At 33.7% G+C, this 21,974-nt stretch overlaps 1 protein-coding gene across 1 annotated transcript in view; it reads left to right on the top strand.

Moving 5' to 3' along the window:
• LOC128985599 (inositol-tetrakisphosphate 1-kinase-like) overlaps positions 1–21,974 on the top strand; it is a 68,688-nt gene that overhangs the window by 33,088 nt on the left and 13,626 nt on the right. The gene's annotated exons all lie outside the window — the stretch shown is intronic.

Genomic DNA, 21,974 nt, shown 5'->3' with positions numbered 1-21,974 from the left:
GTTAGGTCTAAATTTGATTTGAAGCTGCCCTCTCGCCACCATTTTTCTTAGACTAGTTGGCCTAATAGTGCGGTTGCGGGGACTAGAAAACTAAAGTTTTCATTTCCATCCAGTTTAATTACAGTCATTTCAGTTTTAGTATAACAGGTAAAAACTGTTATTTTTTCTTTATTTTTCTTAAAAAATTAAAATAAGTCAGACGAGCTTTATCATAATGCAGCATTTTCTAAAACTACGTAGGATTGACTTGAGTTATTCTGTATTTTGACACCGAGTACTTAGTACTCAAAGAAACCAAGAGATAGCAGCACCTACTGGGACACTAGGTTAAGCGCTGCCGTCTGTAGGCAACAATGGGAACTACCAGAACGACTGACTGAAGGGTAGACATTATATGGATGTAGGCCTATGGGTTATTGTTTTTAAAGTGTTTAGTTTATATTCATAGTGGTTTGCAGCAATATAGTTTAAGCTAAAAGATAACATTTTTAAGCAAATTAATTACAATATTTTTAGATTTAACACGGTGTGTGCGAGTGTGCCTGGTCTGAATAGCAGAATTTTTAGATAGATTTATTTATACGAATTATCTGGTCAACTAATAGGGCCTATTTTCTTCCTGCAAATTAATTTGAGCACTTTTTCAATCTCGAATAAGTTACTAATGATAATAATTAAATTTTAAACAGACAAAAGGTAAGAAATAAGCCAAAAAATTGAAGGTAAAATGGTAAAAAAGAATTAATGGATTAATCAATATACAATAATCACTGGCCCAAACTAAAAAACTAAAGGGGCAACTAATAAACACCCTGAGTTGTGTAAAAGGCAGGGGGGCTGAGGGTCTAGGCAGGGGCAACTAATAAACACCCTGAGTTGTGTAAAAGGCAGGGGGGCTGAGGGTCTAGGCAGTAAAAGGTCCTGTACATTATTTTATTATGCTTGAAAATCACAATTGAGCTATATTTTTACACATGATTTCAGGCAGATCAAAGTATGAACAATAAATCTTCAATAAAGAGAAGTTCAACGCAAGCAAAACTATCAGACTTTTTCTCTAAAAGTGTTAAACGCGATGGTGAAAACTCACTTTTAGAAACTCTTAGCGAGGATAAGGAAGGTCATGAAGTTGAAAAAGTTAACTATCTACCACATCAAGTCACAACAAGCTCAGAAATCATAATACCAGAACCAACAAGGGGAACTGTGTATGATATTGGAGATTATATTGGTAAGTCTACTGATGACTTGACAAAAGAACAGCTGTTAATTAATCACTGGAAACCATCGAAGGATTATGTATTTCCATGCATGGTTGTGAAAAAGAATGGAAAAGACAGCTTCAGACGGCCTTCACATGATCTTTTTAATCAGTTTCAGTGGTTAGTTTTTTCTGAGTCTCAGAAAGGATTGTTTTGCGTGTACTGCGCTTTGTTTGCCTCTACTGCAGCTGGTGGCGTCACTTTGAGAAATCTAGTTTCCAAGCCTGTGACAGATTATAAACATCTTTTGGGAAAAGATGGGTACCTTACAACACATTCTCAAAACGCATATCACTGTATGGCAATGGAAAAAGGAAAAGAATTTCTAAGAAGAATTAATAATCCGAATCTCCAAGTAGAAAACCAAATCAGCAAGCAGCACCAAAAGGATGTTTTGGAAAACAGAAACAAACTGAAGTCAATTTTGAAGTGCATAGTTTTTCTCGGTATGCAAAATATACCACTTCGAGGACACCGAGATGATGGAGATTTGTGTTCAACTGGCAATGAGAGTGGCAAAGAGAATAACAATGTTAATAATGATGGAAACTTTCGTGAGCTAATTCGTTTCAGAGTAGAGGCTGGAGACAAAGTTCTTGAACAACATATGGAATCTGCACCTGGGAATGCTAAGTATGTAAGCAAAACTGTTCAGAATGAACTGATTAGTTGTTGCGCTGAAGAGATAACGAAGACAATCATTGAAAGAGTTCAGCAAAGTAAATGGTTCAGTATCGTATTTGATGAAACGACGGATGTGTCACATATGTCACAGTTAACATTTGCAATTCGTTATGTACATGATTGTGATATCTTTGAAGATTTTGTAGAGTTCGTGAATCCTAGAAAAGAAAGAACTTCAGAAGATTGTGCAATTGCTGACAAGCCGCTGACAGGAGAAGTTATTGGGACAATAGTACTACATTTCATGGAAAAGCATGGACTTCCGAAAATGAACTGCGTTGGCGTGGCTACAGATGGTTGTTCTACTATGGTATCTGAAACAAAAGGAGCAGTTGCAGCTATCCTTAAAGAATGTGACAATGCCATACAGTGCATTTGTTTCAACCATGCATTGAACTTGTCCATCTCAAAATCATCAAATGTGATTCATGTGAAGCGATGTTTGGGTGTTATCAAAAGTATTGTTGCTTTTTTCAATGCATCTTCGAAGCGGAACACAGTTTTAAAGGACACTTTGGGAAGGCAATTGATTGGTGTTTGTGAGACTAGATGGATAGAGCGCCACGAAAGCATTTTTCTCTTTCAGAAGGAACTGAACGGAATCAGCGATGCTCTCTTGAAGATTTCCGAGTGGGATGAGACTGACACAGCAGCAATGGCACATTCTTTGCATTTGTCAATAATGGACTCTTCTTTTATTGTCACTGTCATGTGTCTGACGAACATAATGTCAATAACTCTGCCTTTAAGTAGGATGTGCCAAAAGAAAACTGTAGACATTAGTTTTGCTAAAAGTGCAGTAAAGGAAACCTTAGAACTACTTGAAGAAAAAAGAGCAACCAGTCAAGAAGTGTTCAGTATTTTGTTTTCAGAAGCTGAAGAATTGGCAGAATCCTTAAACACCAGCATCACTATCCCTAGAGTTGCGTCAAAACAAACAAAAAGGGATAATTATGCAACAAACAGCCCTGAAGATTATTACCGATTCGCTACATTCAATCCTATTTTGGACCATGTAATTAATGATGTCAAAGAGAGATTTTCATCTGACAAATCCTTTGCCACACACAACCTCTCCATGTTTATTCCATCAGAAAACAATATTCTTAAGAATCTGTACATGACTGGGACTGGCGAGCATGTGCAAAAGTTGTCTGATGTTGTAAAGGATTTTGCTTTTGCAATTGAAACAAAACAGATTTTAGAAGGGGAGTTCCTAAATTGGGCACGAAAATGGAAAATGGCAAAACAATGCCAACAAGAAATTCCAGATAGTGCAATAAGGGCTTTGAAGGAATGCGATAGGGACGTGTATCCCAACATTAATGCTCTTCTACAAATATTATGCACGATACCGGTGAGCGTTGCTACTGCTGAACGGTCATTCAGCACATTACGACATGTCAAAGACTGGATGAGGAGTACCATGGCTGAGACACGTTTAAATGGACTTGCCCTAATGTATGCTCACAGGGACATTGTTAAAGACCTTAGCCATGACAAAATAATAGACAGATTTGCAAAGAAAAACAAAAGAAGGCTAGATTTTGTCTTATAAGTTTAATGTTATTTGCTCTGTGTAATTTATTTGCTTTGTTTTACTTAAACCTTAAACCTTGTTTATAACTATGTATGTTCAGGTATTTACTCAAAGGGAGGTATAGAAGAGCCTTAGATGACGTCAGTGTAAAATCTCTTCTCTTCAGGGAACACTGTTAAATAAAATAAACAATAAGTAGTAATTACATGACAAACACCATTACCGCAACGAAACGAAGTTGATCATAGGCCACGGTGGTGAAGTGGATAGCGAGTCGGGCTGATTTTTGGTTAGGTTATGACAGTTTAATTTTATAATTAAAAAATTATAAATTGAATTTGACGCATTTATAATTTTATTTAATGAATAAAACTATTTTTTCGATTAGTAAAACCTTTATTAGATTTTTTCACTATCAGCAAGTTTGGTTAGTTTGTTAGGTTATGAGAGTTTAATTTAATAAATGAAAAATTATAAGATTAATTTTATAATTGTTCTTATTTTATAATTAACTAATAGTGAAATAAAAATTAGGCACTGTGCTCTCTACTACTGTACAACGCTGTTCATGGACGCATTTTGAACTAAACTATGATGTCATCGTTGCCTCTTTTATACCTCCCGTAAGTCAGACCCGTATATTCATTTCTGTTGGACAAGTAAAAAAGAAAACACAAAAGAAAATTGTCTTTTAAGGTTTTGTAAATGTCAAGGAATAAACCGAATGTGTTATAATATTTGTTTATTTATAACAAACAGATTTTTTGTTGTGTCAAAATTTTTCAGGTGTAAATTATAATGATAACAACATGAGAATGACTTGTAAAAATATAGGCCTAAAAAGCATAATTCTGCCTTTATTTTTCTAAAAATTTTCCGTACCCCCCCTTAACTGGGGGGTATTCCATACCCCCCAGACCCCCCGGTGAGTTGGGCCCCCCCCTTCCTCACATCCTGGATCCACCCCTGGGGTAAAAATGTTTTTATGTAAAATGTTAATAGTTGGTAAGAAATAAAAACATTTTCCAAATTTGGGCAAAATATGTTAATAAACAAGCAAACTACAACAGTTTACTTATTCTCCATCAGAATAACATGGAAATTTTAAATTTACAATTTTTTGGAATTTTCTCCGTAACTATTAGGCGCATTATAACGCTTCAATATACTAAATTATTTGTTTTTTTAAGCTCTACAAAATAGTTTAGAAAGAAATTGCAAAATTTTATGTTTTTTGGGTCAAAAATGGGAAAACCCCATTTTTACCCCATAAAAGCCCCCATAAACCCCCGTTCCCATGGTCCGATCATGCTGGTTCGCAAACTCGTTCGAATAAACGTAGGTTTACACGTTTGTACCAAATTTCATCAAAATCGGATCATTTTTGCTCGAGTTATCGCGCTAACGGACACATATATATATATATATACTAGCTGACCCGGCGAACTTCGTATCGCCTAAGTTATAGGTTTCCCCTAAGACAGACCGATGGAAAGAAAGTACCGTTACGTTTAATTTTCAAGATGATCTCGTTCGCATCGCTCAATCACGTCCTGGTTGAAGTTCGTTCGCTACGCTCACTTACCTTTGGGTTGGAGCTCGTTCGCTACGCTCACTCACCTTTAGGTTGGAGCTCGTTCGCTGCGCTCACTTGCCTTCAGGTTAGCTCGTTCGCTACGCTAACTCGCCTCCAGGTTGAAGTTCGTTCGCTACGCTCACTCACCTTTGGGTTGGAGCTCGTTCGCTACGCTCACTCACCTTTAGGTTGGAGCTCGTTCGCTGCGCTCACTTGCCTTCAGGTTAGCTCGTTCGCTACGCTCACTCGCCTCCAGGTTGAAGTTCGTTCGCTACACTCACTCACCTTTTGGTTGCAAATTAGCTGTTGTCATAAATGTAAAAGAAATAATAGTGCTGCACCCTGTTGGTAATCCTTGTAACTTTAATGCTATTGAACATCATAGAACAGAACCAACTTGTTTAATTGAAACAGCTGTTAAGATTCATTAATTCCATTTCTCATAAGGTTAACATGGGAAACTCCAGAGCCACTGGGGCGGAGCCCTTTTAAGAATTTCGAAACGGGAAATAGTTTACTTCCTATTCGCATACCTACAGAATTTACACACCAAATTTCATAACGATCGGTGAAGTCGTTCCGGAGGAGTTTGCAGACAAACACCGTGACACGAGAATTTTATATATTAGATATATATATATATGAATTTGAACGGATGGTGTTTTTGGCCTCTAGGGACCTCAAAACGAAAAAAAAATCGGTCCCGGGTCCAGGTCTTACCATGAGTACTACGGTAATAGCTTATTCACTATATGGGAAATTCGCTAAAAAGACAGCTAAAGATACTTATATGTTCAGCAATGGGTTGCGTTAGAGATCAAATATGGCCAGATCACTTTATACAAAACTTAATAAGATTTCAAAAAAATACTAGAGCAATTAATTGTAAATATTATGTGCTATTATTAAAACTCAAATAGGCTTTTATACAACGGTGTACCCTATAACTATTTTCTGAAACGTCTACAACAAATTATTGATGTCCATCACACCCAACAGTCTTCGCCTATCAGCGAGCTTCATTTGGAATCACCTGCATCTGTTTCCAATGGATCGACACAAGACCAAAGAACTTCACCTAAGCCGACTCACAACAGCCCAACCTCCACTAGTAACCCTGCCAGTCCAAAAGTCACTCCTGGTGATGTTCAGTTTAGTGAAGTGGTCAAGCTTCCGGGAAGTGTTAAAAAGCAGAGCAGTGGCGCATTAGAAAGTGTAAATATTCAAGTTCCACCATGTCAAATGTCTTTAAATAATAGTAGTTTTTTATGAATACCAATTTGTCATCAAATTTGAAGGGGGTTGGCTTTAAGTATATCATGCCCATGAGTATATCATGTGTTAAAACTTATCCAGAGTTTCCAAAAGAATCCAATTCAATCAATACATTAACTACTAAACAAAGAGAAATTGAAGAAAATTTATCTTACCACAGAGAAATAATTCCTTTAAATGTTGATAATAATTCATCTTTTTTAAATGCTGATAAATCCTCTAATGTAAGCCTTTTAGACCAAGATAACTACTCACCGTATGTAGCATGGTAAGACCTAGGCACGGGATCGATTTACTTTTTCATTTTGATGTCCCCAGAGGCCAAAAACGCCATTTGTTCAAATTTTTATATTCAATTCAATTCAATTCAATATTTCTTTATTCATTGAAGCACAAAGTACATGAATAGTGTCATTCTCTTAAATGTTTTTATATTACAATGTTATATTCTATGGATACAAAGTTCTTAAAATCTAACATAAGTTTATACAAATTACAAATGAATGCTCCTTCTAAAAAATTTAAAGTTCATCAAGGGAATACAATACCTTGTTGATGAGAAATGTTTTAAGACCCCTCTTAAATTCGACCATGCTTTTTGCCGATTTAATTTCATTTGGAATTTTGTTGTAAAATTTGGAGCCGGTATAACTTGGTTTTTTACTGTAAAGTTCTAATCTGTGGCGGTTTAGAGCAATGTTGGTTTTGTTTCTGGTATTGTAGTGGTGGTGTTCACCAGTTAACGCCAATTGAGAAAATCTGTTTTTAACATATAGAATTGTTTCATAGATGTACAATCCATATACTGTCATTATTTTTAATGATCTAAAATGCTCTTTTGAAGTTCTCGAGTCAAGGTCCAAAATAATTCTTATAGCTCGTTTTTGTAATTTTAGGATTGTTTCTAAGTTATTGATAGATGTAGCGCCATACAGAGATATTCCAAAAGAAATAACAGAATGTATGTACGAAAAGTATATTGATTTTAATGTTACTTGATCAAGAAGATTTTTTAATCTAGTTAATGCAAATAGACCAGATACAGTTTTTTTTATTACTTTGTTTGCGTGAGAATTCCAAGTTAAATTTTCGTCAATTTCAAATCCTAAGAATCTAATATTTTCTAATTCTTCAATAGGTTTCTGATTAATTTCTAGTGAAGGATTAATTGAAAGTCTTGTCTGACGGGTCTCAAAATTTATGAACTTTGTTTTATCTGGATTCAAAAGTAACTGATTGTTTTGGAAAAAATTTGAAAGTATATCTAGATTAGCATTAGCTGTCTTTTCAATTTCCTCTTCAGAATTAGCGGTAACTGTAAGATTTATATCGTCTGCATAAAGGTAAAGTTTGCTAGATTTAGTCAGCCCTGGTAGGTTTGTAACATAGCAAATGAATAGAAGGGGACCCAAGATGGATCCCTGTGGTACACCATGTTTAATAGTTCTAATTTTTGACTTGTGAGTAATTTTCATTTGATTATTGAATTGGATAGTTTCTACAAATTGTTTTCTATTACAAATGTATGATTCTAGCCATTGAAGAGATTTATTTTTTACTCCGATGCTTGACAATTTATTTAAAAGTAGATTGTGGTTTATAGAGTCAAATGCCTTGGTTAAATCCATGAAAATGCCAAGAGCCTTTTGTTTTGCATCTAGACAATCAATAACTGACTCTAAAAACTCTGTAGCAGCTGTCACAACTGATCTACCACTTCGAAATCCATGTTGACAGTCCTCAAAAAGGTGATTACTTTCCAGGAAGCTATATAAACGGTTGTACATGGCTTTCTCAAATATTTTGGACATGGCCGGAAGCAGAGCAATTGGACGGTAGTTTGATAATTCATATCTATCTCCTTTTTTGAATAGTGGAATTAATTTAGAAATTTTTAGTTTATTAGGAAAAATGCCTGATACAAAGGAAGAATTTACTAAATGAGCTATAGGTTTTCTGAGGGGTAATTTTGCTTTTTTGATGAGCACCACAGGGACCACATCATAGCCGGTGCTAAATGAGTTTTTAAGATGACTTATTATTTCGTCTATCTCTTTCTCATCAAGAGGTATACAATGAAAACCTGGAATTATATAATCTGACTCAACTACTTTTACACTGTCCACTGACAATATATATGTATATTGTATATATATATATATATGTAGGCTATACATATGTGTCCTGAACACGATAACTTGAGTAATTTTTGTCCGATTTTGATGAAATTTGGTTTGAAGGTTTAAGGCGGGATAAACTTGAAGGAGTTCGCGAACCAGCATGATCAGACCATGGGAACGGGGTTTTATGGAGTAAAAATAGGTTTTTCTAATTTTTGACCCTCTAAACACAAAATTTCACAATTTCTCTCCAGACCTTTTTAAAGAGCTTTAAAAACAAAATAATTTAGTATATCAAAGTTTTTTTGTACAATGATTGGTTACGGAGAAAGTTCAAAAATTGTTATTTCAAAATTCCCATGTTATTCTTATGGAGAATATTGTAAAATGTTGTAGTTTGCTTGTTTATGGATATATTTTGATCAAACTTGGTAAATTTATTTATTTTATACTAAGTTATTAATATTTTACTAAAAAACACACTTTTTTACCCTCCCTGTAGCAGCAAGCCTAGGTACTCATAAAACCTAATGTTAATTAAATACATTTAATTGAAAATCTATTCAGGCAAATGGAAATTCGCTTAGTTGGCAGGTTTGCTGCGGCGGGGGTATTATATGTATTTACCATCTTGTGAGGACAGTGTAAGTGTAAATATATTATTATAAGTGTTATTTGACGTATTTTTGTGCTATTAGGTAATTTAAAGTAGAAAAACTTAGAAGGATTACAGTATAAAGAACATTTAAAAAATACATATAAATTTGTTAAAGAGTTTATAAGCATTTAAGAACTTGAACACTAAAAAAACAGCGACGCAAACTGTGTCCAAAAAATTTATTGCATTATTATATAAAAAATAATTAAACAACAAATTTTAACTTAAAACTTTTTTCTCATCATCATGGCTTATCTTCCTTGGGTTTATCCAAGTCATTTACAATCTCCTCGAACCAAAAAGCCAAACGTGTAGCAATAAGAGTTAACGTCCTTTCACGCTTAGTTTTAGGATATTGCAACGATGTTGTGTTTCCAGTAACATTACAAATATCATTAAGTATCCGTTCGGCAATCCATTTTATTCTTGTTGTTTTTTTAGTCATCAACAAACTGACAATGTATTGTTCAATCCTACTAGCAAACACGTCTGAAAACTTTTTTACCCATTTATGTTTTGGACCGAGATTAATTATTGCCTTAGATTGTTTTTTTACACATGGTGTTGGTTTTCCCACAGTGCTTTTGCAGTCGAAAAAATCTTCAGCCTCCCTGAAACATCTGAAATATTTCAACATTATACAAAATAACAATTACCAATTACACAGTATTTACTTTTACCACAGAAAAGTTAAAAAAAGTCTATCTTTAATATTTCTTTGTCCAACCAAATTGTTTAAAGCTTTGTCATAATTGAAATTACCTCGAAAAAATTTGACGTGTACAGTGCTATAATCTAAATGAGATTGAAGTATATATTACTTACTCAACAGTCATTCCAAATTCACTGACAAGAAGGTCTATCAATCTATCAGCAACTTCTGGTGACATGACGTTCCACATGTCGTTTATAAACTCTTCAGCAAAGCTGAAACTGAAAGATTTATGTTATTTCTAGCTGACTTTTTATTAGGTATTAGTAATACAATGTCATGTGTATTATTAAGGTGGTCATTACTTAGACTAAAAAGTAGTTTAAACTTGCTTTAGGAACTAAAACTTTATGTTTTTTTCCTTGGAACTTTTACCGTTATTTTTTATGTTGGCCTAATCACTATACACTAAAGGTGTTTGTGATTGTGGCCATACTCACATAATTTTATATTTTTGGTTCTTCATTTTTTACCAATAAGAAAACAACTTGTTTGAACAAATATCTTAAATATAACCTGCCAATTTACACCCACTAAGGGTGCGTTCACAAAGAAAGCTGGTTACTAGTAACTTACTTTCAGCACTTGTTCCAAGCGCTTGAGAATGCTGTTGTGTGTTCACAACAAACGCTTGCATTTCAAGCTCAGCGTAGTCTCAGCTCTGGTTGAGAATATATCTTCCTCAAGTGATGAAGAGTTATTTTTTTATTGAAAATGTAGAATTAAAAGGATGTAGAATTTGGAAGGTGTTCATGCAATTAACCGCGGAAGTTAATCACGTTTAATTACATCCTCAAGAAAATTTAATGTGTTTTAGTGAAGTTTTGGGGAGATTGGCAAAAGCAACCTATCCATGCACCAGAACGAATTTTGGGTCAATAATAAAACCTAAAAAATACTTGAAGGGAGTTTTAAACACCCTATGTAGCTGATTAATTATGATGCAAATAATATTGTGAGATATATTCAAATGTTTTAATTTTCTAGGTAAATAAAGTAAAAGTATACAAGTTTCATCTATAAAAAATCCAACACAACACTTAATTAATATTGAATTAAATGTGTTTGTCTATCATATTAATACATATATGTTATATTTGTCCTATTGGTTACGTTATTGAACATTCTAGGGAAAACCCACAATATGTGGGTAGTATATTTTTTTGGAAATTGGAAGCTCTAAACTTTGAGCTATCAACTCATCGACATCCATACTGCACTGTTGTAGTTTGTAACTGACTGGTTCGGTCAACAAGCGCCGGAAAACAAGTACGAAACGTTCTTGCGTGCTTGTCAGAACTTGTAACAAGCGCTTGCTAGCCGGCACAAGCTTTGTCTGTGAACACACACGCTTGATACTATGTTAACTTTTCTCACGCCGGTTCGAGCTTGTAAGCGCTTGCCAACAAACGCTTGTAACCAGCTTTCTTTGTGAACGCACTCTAAACACTGCTGGGAGCTAAAATATTGTGAGTCTTAACATTACAAAACAATAAAACATACTCAACACAGCGGAATTCTTGGCTGGGCACCTCTTCTTCACCTCTCTTGTATTTCTTTTTCTTTGACTTTTTACTGTTTTTTTCATCGTATTCCTGAACGGCTTCTAGCCACGGGTGTCTGTAAAAATGTTTCACTATACACTAAAGGTGTTTGTGATTGTGGCCATACTCACATAATTTTATATTTTTGGTTCTTCATTTTTTACCAATAAGAAAACAACTGGTTTGAACAAATGGGGAGAGTTGCCGATATTGGACTGGTGCCTTGAATGGACCACCGTAATTTCTGGAAACGTAGGGAATTTAGAGTTTATAATGTTGGTCACACTGACTGTCCTAGGGTGGGAGAAACTACCGCGCCTAGTTGTTGGGAACAAACTACTACGCCTCTTTGTTTTATCTGGCGACTACATCTTTGGATGATAAGTATCCTCATTATCAGTTATATCCTTTAAAACTGCAATAATCATGCTATATTTAGGGTTACTAACTTAGAAATTATGTCTAACGGTTTGTGTTGAGGTTAGGTTTTCTTAGCCCATGCGTAGTTGCCGATATTGGACCGCCACTAGTTTCCTTGATTGGACCGGTCCAATCTAGGAAACTGTTTTTACTTCCCCTAAGCCCGATTAAAAAAAATTAATCCTCATTTGTTATTTTAGATATCCTGAATGGCAAAACGAGGAAAATACGGGAGTTGGGGGGAGGAAAACCTATTGCTAGCAGTGGCGGCTTACAGGAACGGGGACTATGGACTAAACGAATGTTCTCGTATTTACAATGTGCCCAAAGCAACAATAAAAAGGCATGCTGACGGCAAAAATGCGAATGCTAACGAAAAAAAAAACTACTGTCCACGAAATATGGACTTTTTGATAAATTTTTGCAATACTTACACATTATTGGTTTTATATTTCATACAAATGAGTTTTTTGTTTTGTTTACCATTTGCATATTTTACACTTTATAACTTTATTTCAAGTCTCTTAAGTGCTTTGAACACTTTTGTATAGTATAAACCTAAATAAAGTGTTTTCTTGTATTCGATTTTGGTCAATGGTCCGATTAAGGAACCTGGTCCAAAATAGGAAACTCACTGGTCCAATCTAGGATACCAGTTTCCTAAATCGAACCACTGACAAGGTGTATGATAATAATTTTTCCCTTCTCTGTTTACATATGTACAGACCTGGAAATGTGTATATTACTAGTAAACCCTCAAATGTTTAAGATGAACTCGTTCCTAAAGAAATTTAACTAAGGAATGAATTTTTAAAAATTTAAACTGAGCAAACGGTCCAATATCGGCAAATCTCCCTATCTTAAATATAACCTGCCAATTTACACCCACTAAACAGTGCTGGGAGCTAAAATATTGTGAGTCTTAACATTACAAAACAATAAAACATACTCAACACAGCGGAATTCTTGGCTGGGCACCTCTTCTTCACCTCTCTTGTATTTCTTTTTCTTTGACTTTTTACTGTTTTTTTCATCGTATTCCTGAACGGCTTCTAGCCACGGGTGTCTGTAAAAATGTTTAGAAAATTAAGACAGCTCAAGATAGCAAAAAAATTCAGTTAAGTATTTAGTAGGATCAACCACATAAGAATAAATAGAATTCAAACATATATCTAACTTACGCCTTTGGAGTACACAGCATGTCCACATATTGTTCAGGAGTCAGGCATTCTTGCTGATCCAACTCAGTTCGGAAATATCGATGAAGACATCGCTGAAACCTCGGTGGTTCATAAACGTCTTGCAACTGAAATATTGAAATACAGTATTGTAATTGTGTAACTGGTTTACTGTAGAACCAAACAAACTTTCAACCATGATTATTTTTAATTTTATCCAATATTGACATTATTAAAAATGGTAAATACTTTTTTACAACAGTTTACAATACCACACCCTGTAAAACATGGGTGTTAACATTAACTAAACGAGGTGTTAGCCCACCCTACGTACGGGAATTCAGTAGTCAGTTAAAACCGTGTACAATTCAGATCAGCTAGTTTACACATATAAAGACAAAGTTCCTTGCAGTTTTAATGTGAACAATCATCTTGTAAACATATGTTGTGTGACAAAATATGTTTTATTCCATCATAGGCCTATACGATAGGTATGCATTTCAAATCCGATAATTTTACAATAAAACAGCAATTCTGCAATTTTTACGATGTGAAAAGCGTTGAAGTGAGATTGGCAGACGATTCGCACAGACGCACACTGATCATAAGTAGCCTACAGTAGAGAGAGAGTAATAGTCAATTGAGAAGTGTATATAGTTGTGTAGAACTAGTCAACGATACCACTTTCCATTGCATACCTGCCTCTTCCATAATTATTATCCCCACAATACAACTACTATACACAATTTCCAGTAGGTCTGAATAGAAACGACCTAAAATAAAACGATACTATCCAATAAAATTGACAGTGCACATAATTTAACTTTGGTGTCCTAACATCAAAACTAATCGTCACACCTATCCTTTATATAAATTGCACTGCATTAATTGCTAAATAAATAAGTGTAAACAAAGAAAAGTAAAAACAATAACAGTCTGTTTTGAAACAGCTGTTTGGTTCAAATAACGTTCATTTGAACATTCATTTGGTCACATGTAGCAGGAATATAAAAAGTAAACACGCTAGTAAAGCTAATGACGTAATTGTCAATGTTTATTATTCATACCATTATCAGTTCTATCCTTGATAATTACCTACCCTCATTGAATAAATGTTCATCATAACTTCCCATATTAGTTAATTTAAACTATAATATATTCATAGTTAGATAAAAGTTATATTTTCAAGTTTGGGGGTGCTGATATAGGCACCCCCAAACGTAACCACAACTGAACACGATTTCATAAAAGGATTGTTTGTCTAATTGCAGTATCCTAGGTCAATGTTGACGTTGTGTTCAATCTATGTCATCCATCTGTTTATCTTTGTACGTATAAAACCCGGCTGAGGTTGTGGTGGTAATATAAAACCGAGATTCCTGATTATTCTTTATCTTTTTTTATGACATCAATATTTCCGGGCCTAATCCAAACAAAGTTAAAGCAGACAAACATGAATTGTAAACAAAAAGCTACAATGCAGAATTTAAAACATGTAGGTATTGTTATTTTTCTATTCTTTCCTTGAAAAGTGGAGCAGTAAAATAATTTGCATTTATCCTTTTTTAATAAGACTCGTGTACAGAGCCTCGATTTGTACTGTGGTTTAATTAATTTTGGTCTATAGTATTTCAAACTGTGTTCTACTAATCTTACTTATTTCCTATAATCAATGACAAAATAAGAGTAAATAAAATAACCTCATAGTTCCATAGTTTATATTTAACCAGCTGTTAGTTAAAACAAATCGAAGATTACAAAGATTGCTTTAAAAAATAATTTGATCATCGTAGTATTTTACTATGTATATTTAATTAATCTGTCATCCTCTTACAGAAGAATTGAACGTAATAATGATTAGCATTACACATAGTATAAATAAGTCAACCCTAAGTATGTCTTTACATTTTTATCCAAATGCTGAATTTGTGACACAAAAGCTGAATGTTTACAGCTGTTATGTTAAGCAAATTATTTTATGCCAAAAGCTAGTTTAGAATCTTAGCGTCGGCTGCTAGACTTTTTAAAAATTAAAACTTAATTTCTAAAAAACTGGGACCCAAAACTAAAATTATGGCTTCGACATTCCCTAGTTCTCAAAATTATCTTTCTTTCAACACAAAAATCTTGAAAATCCGTCGAGTGGTTGATTCAGAATCGTGAAATAAATAAACGGTATCAGCATTCTGACACATACTTTGTCCCATAAGTTTGTCAACAACCTTCATCATGTGTAAGCGGTGAGAGTAAATATACGGAAATGGGATTTGTACCATTTTCTTCAGAATTTAAAGGACTATAAAATACTAAATTTTTATCAAAATCGTTCAGGCCATTTTTGGGAAAATCCGATTTTTCTGTTATTTTATGGGGGTTTTATGGGAAAATAACATAATTTACAATAACTTTTGAACCGTAATTTTTACAGAAATGGAATTAGTACCATTTTGTTCAGAATATAAAGGGCTATAGCATACTAAATTTTTATCAAAATCGTTCGGGCCATTTTTGGAAAAATCCTATTTTTCCGTTTTTTTATGGGGTTTTATGGGAAAATCCCCATTAAAAATAAAAATTTCTAAAAAATAAATAAAACTATCAAAATTGTAAGGACCATAACATACTATGTTAAATCAAAACCAGATTTTTTTCTAAAATTCTATTTTTTGTTATTTTATGGGGTTTTTATGGGAAAATAACATATTTGACCATAACTTTTGAGCCGTAATTTTTACGGAAATGGGATTTGTACTATTTTATTCAGAATTTAAAGGGCTACAACATACAAAATTTTTATCAAAATCGTTCAAGCCATTTTTGAGAAAATCCGATTTTTCCGGTTTTTTATGGGGTTTTATGGGAAAATCCCTATTAAAAATCAAAATTTCAAAAAAATGAAAAAAAACGCCTGGAGATACCATGGATTAGAACCTACATGCCAAATTTCATCGAAATCGGACCACAGGTGTAGTCTCTAGCTCTGTACACATCCAGACACACAGACACACACACACATACCTACAAATGTGTCGGAACGAGATCCGAGTAAAAATCCAGCTGTTGGAGACCCAGCAGAAGGGGTGCTTTTTGAAAGAAAATACGTGATACTCTATTTAATTAGAATGTCTGATACATGTTTGTCATGCCATATTTCAAATAATGCTAAAAAAACTCCATTTGATTTTTCACATTTACAGTGAGATCCAGTATGTAAGTCGATATGAGATCCGCTTTGGCCTTGAAACTGGCTCTAATACACGCGTTTAAATTTCACAGTCAATCTGAGATCCGACACTTTTTCTAATCTGAATTATTTCACTGACATTTGCATTGCTTAAAAGACTTGTTTGTGTGTTCACTGTCTATTTAAAGACGATCACTTAGAGATCACATCTCCAGAGCTGCAACGATAACTGCTCCGGCCCGGAGACCAATCTGTTTGGGGAGGCCAACGTTCATATCCGAGATTCTGACATGTTGTGATGGGTGCAAATTTACAGAAGAAAATGATTTTTTTTCTTCACTGCTGTGTAAACACCTGTTTTTGTTATTTGGTTATGTTTATAAACTGCTAAATCCATCATTAACTTGTTTACTTTGCAACAGTAATGTTTATTGTCTTTTTGGATTTTGCCGTTATAAACAATCAAACATTATGTTATTGTACCATAAACTGTTTAAATTTGTAACGACAAAAACTGTAAAATCAATGTAAATTTGAACTTTATAGAAGGCCTAACCTAAAGAATGCTATAGTTTTTTAAATGTTCATTTTTATGCCTTCTATTTAAAGTTCAAACTCAAATTGATTGTACAATATTGGTTGTTGAAAATGAACATTGAACAGTTTATGAAACTTTAACAAATGTTCGTTTTTTATGTCGGTAAAATCCAAAAAAAGATTAATAACCTATCTTTTGCATTGTAAACATTCTTTTCGCTTCTAATTAGCCTTAACAATGTAAAGATAATTTGTCAAAGGTGATTATTTTGTCATGACATAACAACATAAAACATGAAAGAACAAAAAATAACGAAACTAGGGGACTTAACAGTGGCGAAGCGAAATATACTATTTTTTCGTAGGCCTACTGCAGCAGAAACATTATTTTTTAATACATGAGTTGCGGGTCTAAAAGAGCTCGTTTTTTTCCTTAGTAAAAAACAACAACAAAACAGTGCCTCCGATGTCGTAAACTTTGATTGTAAGCAATCGCAAGTATCGAAAGTAAATATCAATTGTTGGTTGCAGCCTAGTGTTAAATTTTTACCAATAGATACATTACCACCAAAATATAAAAAAAACTGAAGTAGTTTTGATATTATTTTTGCATGAAAAGTATATTTGCTATCTAAACTAGTTTTCTTAATAGCCTAATACTGCAATATTGACAAAAAATATAGTTCGTTACAAAGGCAAAAAGGGTTTTTTCAACCCATGCTTATTTCCCTGAAACTCGAGCTCGGGTTGAAAAGAGTCACTTCCTGCCCTAGTGATGAAATCTACTATTGTTTTACTTCATAAATATTGCTAACAAAGTATGAATAATTATTTTTCACGCACCCAACTACATCTTTTCTCATAAAATAGTATGTAATTTGCATATAAAAAAAAATGATTCTCTCCAATATGTGACGTTTTGCATATACAGTCCTAATCAGTGGCCTGTAGATTTTTGCCATCAAACAAGAAATCTTCGAAATTCCATCAGGGCTCAGCCCCTGTGGCCTTCAAAGTTCCCATGTTATTCTTAGGGAGAAAATGTTTGTTTACATTGGAACAGATGAATACTTAAATGTTGGAGATACTAAATTTGAAATTAATTTATTGAAATATCATGAGCTATAAGGATTTATTAGATTTTTTTTAACGATAAAACTTTAACACATAAAATAGTATATGTAATTTGCATATAAAAAAATTCTGCTCATTGAAGAAAGGATTAGGATTTTGGAAGACTCCTTGTCTTTATAAACTTTTCCATGTTTTTATTTATCTTCAATAATAATAATAATAATCAAAGGATGACACCCGGCATTGAATATTAGGCATCCGTAAAGTTTATAATGGATCTTCATTAAAATACATGTGGTTTTCAGGTCTGGGCGAGCCCACAATGTTATTATTGTTAATTTCTTGTTTATTTTGTTAACACTACTGTGGATAATGTCATCATTGAAGTTTATAATTTATAAAGTTTATATTCTCCTTGGTGGGTACGACTACGTCGGAAAGTAAGAGTGTCAGAAGAGAGGAGACATTAGATGAGTGGAAAATGCAAGGGGGCTGGATCAAGATAGGGAGATGGCCCATTATTGAACACAGTTTCTCATAGGACATGGAAACGTCAAGGCGAATTTCAATTCAATCAAATTTAATTCAATTCAAGTATTCAATTAAATTTAATTTGCACACATAGTGTATCTAGACAATGATTGAAAGTAGGACAAGCATAAGAAGAAAGAAGATTTTTCACGGGGAATCGGCCTGGCATTTAAGTCCCAGATTTGAGACAGAGGTGGTGGTGGGGCCAAGGGGCTTTGGTCTATCATTTAGGTTATCGTCCATTAATCACAAGAGAATCTTTTAATGACTTTCAAAAGAAACTGCAAAAACAGTACGTAAACTGTAAACTTAATTAGGCCTTTTACCATCTCCGCCTAACCAAGAAACCTGAAAACGCTAAATAAAATAGATCAATACAAATCCTTCTTCTCGTACGTCTAGATTTTGCACGATTTCGTGTGCAAGGTTCACTAGTATTTCATTATGCTGAATAAATAAGTATAGGAATAGAAAAATAAACCAACTATTAGACACAGTTGTATCATAAATTGTAAATAGCAACTTTAGCATAAATGAAAACAAGTTGCAAGTCGTTTGAGAGGTTATCTTTACATGAAAAGTATTTTAGCTTTCTAAATTAGTTTGCATAAAATAATGTCTCAGTATGACATAACATATCGTCCCCAAAAATTTATGTTACCCATAATTGGAAACTTGAATATGTAAAACTGATCATGAGCTTGGCTCATAATCTGGTCAAGTTTTTCTCGAATTATGGTAGGCCTATATGGCGAATGACTGGTGCATATCAAGTCCTAGTTAGTTCTGAATTAACGAACAAAATATTTTTTTTAATTCTGTGCAAATAAATTTACCTAACTTTTTAAATGACAGTACCTGTTTTTATTAATCTTTGATGTTGACATATTTGATAAGAAATGGTACTTCTAAAGTCAACTTAAATTTTTTATCAAATTAACTTCAAGCTGGCCACAGGAAAAGCATAACTAGGCTACTTTAAACGCATTTTTCCTTACACTATTACAATAAAACTTCTCATATATTGTTATGCCAATGAAATACGCATAGGAATAGAACAACAAACCAATTATAAGAAACGGTTTTATTATAAATTGTAATTCACTTATAACCTAGTATTAAAAAATTAAAAAAGGTAACTTTCTACCTTGGAACCCTGATGATTAATGAACAATAAAATATCTTGGAGTATGGCTGGACAAGAAACTTAATTGGAACTACCACGTCAATAAAAAAAACTGTCCCAAGGTTATGCACGTCATGCAAAGCTTTTCCCTTTAATCAATAGGAAATCTACTCTGAAGCCAGCTTTTACAGTTCTAATCTACAAATCAATAATTCGGCCCTTGATTACATATGCATCTCCTATTTGGGGATTAGCTATATCAAAAAACAAACTATTCAAAATTCAAGTGATTCAAAACAAAATTCTAAGAATAGCGGTGAATGCTCTTGGTTTGTTAGAAACAGGCATATACTCGAAGAGCTAGGAGTGGAGACTATATCGGCCTTTATTGAAAAAACCACCTCAAAATTTCTGAAATCTTTAAACAATGTTCCTGGTGCATTAACTTTCCATCTTGACGAAGCAACTGAGAGCAGGAGGCTACGTCGAAGGCTCCCTCGAGATCTATTGAATGAATTAAGCATAAAGAAGATTAAATATATTTCTCTAAATTAATTATGTTTTAGGGTTTTCAGGTCTGGGCGAGCCCACAATGTTATTATTGTTAATTTCTTGTTTATTTTGTTAACACTACTGTGGATAATGTCATCATTGAACCAGAAATAAATGCTTAAAAAAATGTAATCACAAAAAATAAAGATAACATAGATATGGTTTACATAATCAAAGATATGTAAAACTATTATTAATGATAATGACCATTTTAACAGGAAAAATGTAATATCGAAGATAAATAAAGTCTAAACAAAAGTATTCTGAATAATAATCAAAGGATGACACCCGGCATTGAATATTAGGCATCCGTAAAGTTTATAATGGATCTTCATTAAAATACATTTACAACAATGTGATTACTACAAATTGAACAATGTAATCAAACATTTGCAAAAGTCTTTGATAACGAAATATAACGTAGTCGTGAGGACACATGGTAAAAGATTTAATGATTAGAAAAGTCAAGACCTCAATCACTTAAATAGTTTTTGACGTAGTAGGCTAACTACTAGACTACAGAGCCACTTGGCGATCGAGCTAATGCAATTTTATATATAGATACATCATCAGTGATTCACTAAATTCAACCACTTCACTCCGTAGTCCAACTAGGATCAGACCAGAACTACTCTTTTTTCATTGGTCAGTTTAAGGGATCTCACTGTGACCGGGTGTGTATGATCGGTGTGCGTAGGCGACGCTAGCGCAACGTGGTGCCGGATTTCAGAACTAAACCTAACGCACACGCACACTATAAAAAAACCAGCCCAAATGAGATCCACCTGTTTTCAGCAAACTTCGGGTATTTCCGTGATCCTGACAAGCTCAGGAGGACCAATCAGAGGCTCACTATGCCGTTGTGTAAACAAACTGCGGATCTCGTTTCGACACACTTGTAAGAGCACAGACACACACACACACACAGACATCACTTTGAAAACCACTTTTTTGGGTCCAGGGGGACATAAAATGAATATATCCACTCAAAACTCAAACTCAAAAATTTTGACAAAAACAATACTTTCTCCATATACTATGGTATAGGGGGAGAAAGTAAAAAACACTGTTTCGTTTTAATATTATAGATAGGAGTGTAGTGAAATTATACTTACTGGGGAATACATGCTTTGTTTTCTCTTTGATCTGGTACCAATTTTTCCTGAAAACACGATCATATTTATTTTTCTATTCACATTTTTATTCACCAAAAACAAAGACCTATAAATTACACAAACACAAATCTTGGTAGTGTAGTGAAGATACTATTTTGAAATCAATTATTAATATATTGAAAGAAGACCCATCACTCGTTTGGAACTCAATAGAGCTGTTTGAGTTTTATAAATCCAAGGGGGGTCAAACATAACACGTACAACTCTGGTAAAAAAAATAACAGACATAGTAGGACCTAGCTTGATTGTGTTCTCTTCTCCTGGAAATACTAACATATTTACGTTTAAAAATCAAATGCCATTTGCGATGAAACTGGCATTATCTGATGAAGATGAAGAATGTAGTTTTGGAAAAGAAAATTGAATCATTGAAAAATGGAAAATTGAAAATTGTAGGTGATAATTTCGATACATTATTATCTACACAGAATTGCTTACGCCAAACCCGCAGCATGCCTTTACTTATGACTCAAGCAACTTCTCAGTTAAATGCAATAACTCCATTATTTACATTACTTAAATATACACCTGTAACTGTACCAGTATTTTTATTTTATCATCACGCCAATAAGTGCTATTGATGCTTATAATAAACCGGGAAATTCTCACTGTACCTGCAGATTGGGGGAATACGAGAATGTACAGTGTAATTGTTTATGGGTGGGGGGGGGGGATCTTTGAAGGCACTAATAACAATTATTTTTAACAAATGTTACTTGTACAAATGTATAATGCATAATATAATTCTGTTTTTTGAAGAAATAATGTAATATGTCATAGGTATTGGCACTAAATTACAACTTTATGTTAATAATAGCTTCAATTT

The sequence above is a fragment of the Macrosteles quadrilineatus genome, unplaced genomic scaffold (assembly GCF_028750875.1).
Source record: "Macrosteles quadrilineatus isolate MER2022 unplaced genomic scaffold, UCM_ALF_1.0 Scaffold_2__2_contigs__length_208266976, whole genome shotgun sequence".
Lineage (NCBI taxonomy): Eukaryota > Metazoa > Arthropoda > Insecta > Hemiptera > Cicadellidae > Macrosteles > Macrosteles quadrilineatus.
The sequence above is the reverse complement of the archived record's forward strand: the minus strand, read 5'-3'. Positions and strand labels throughout refer to the sequence as shown.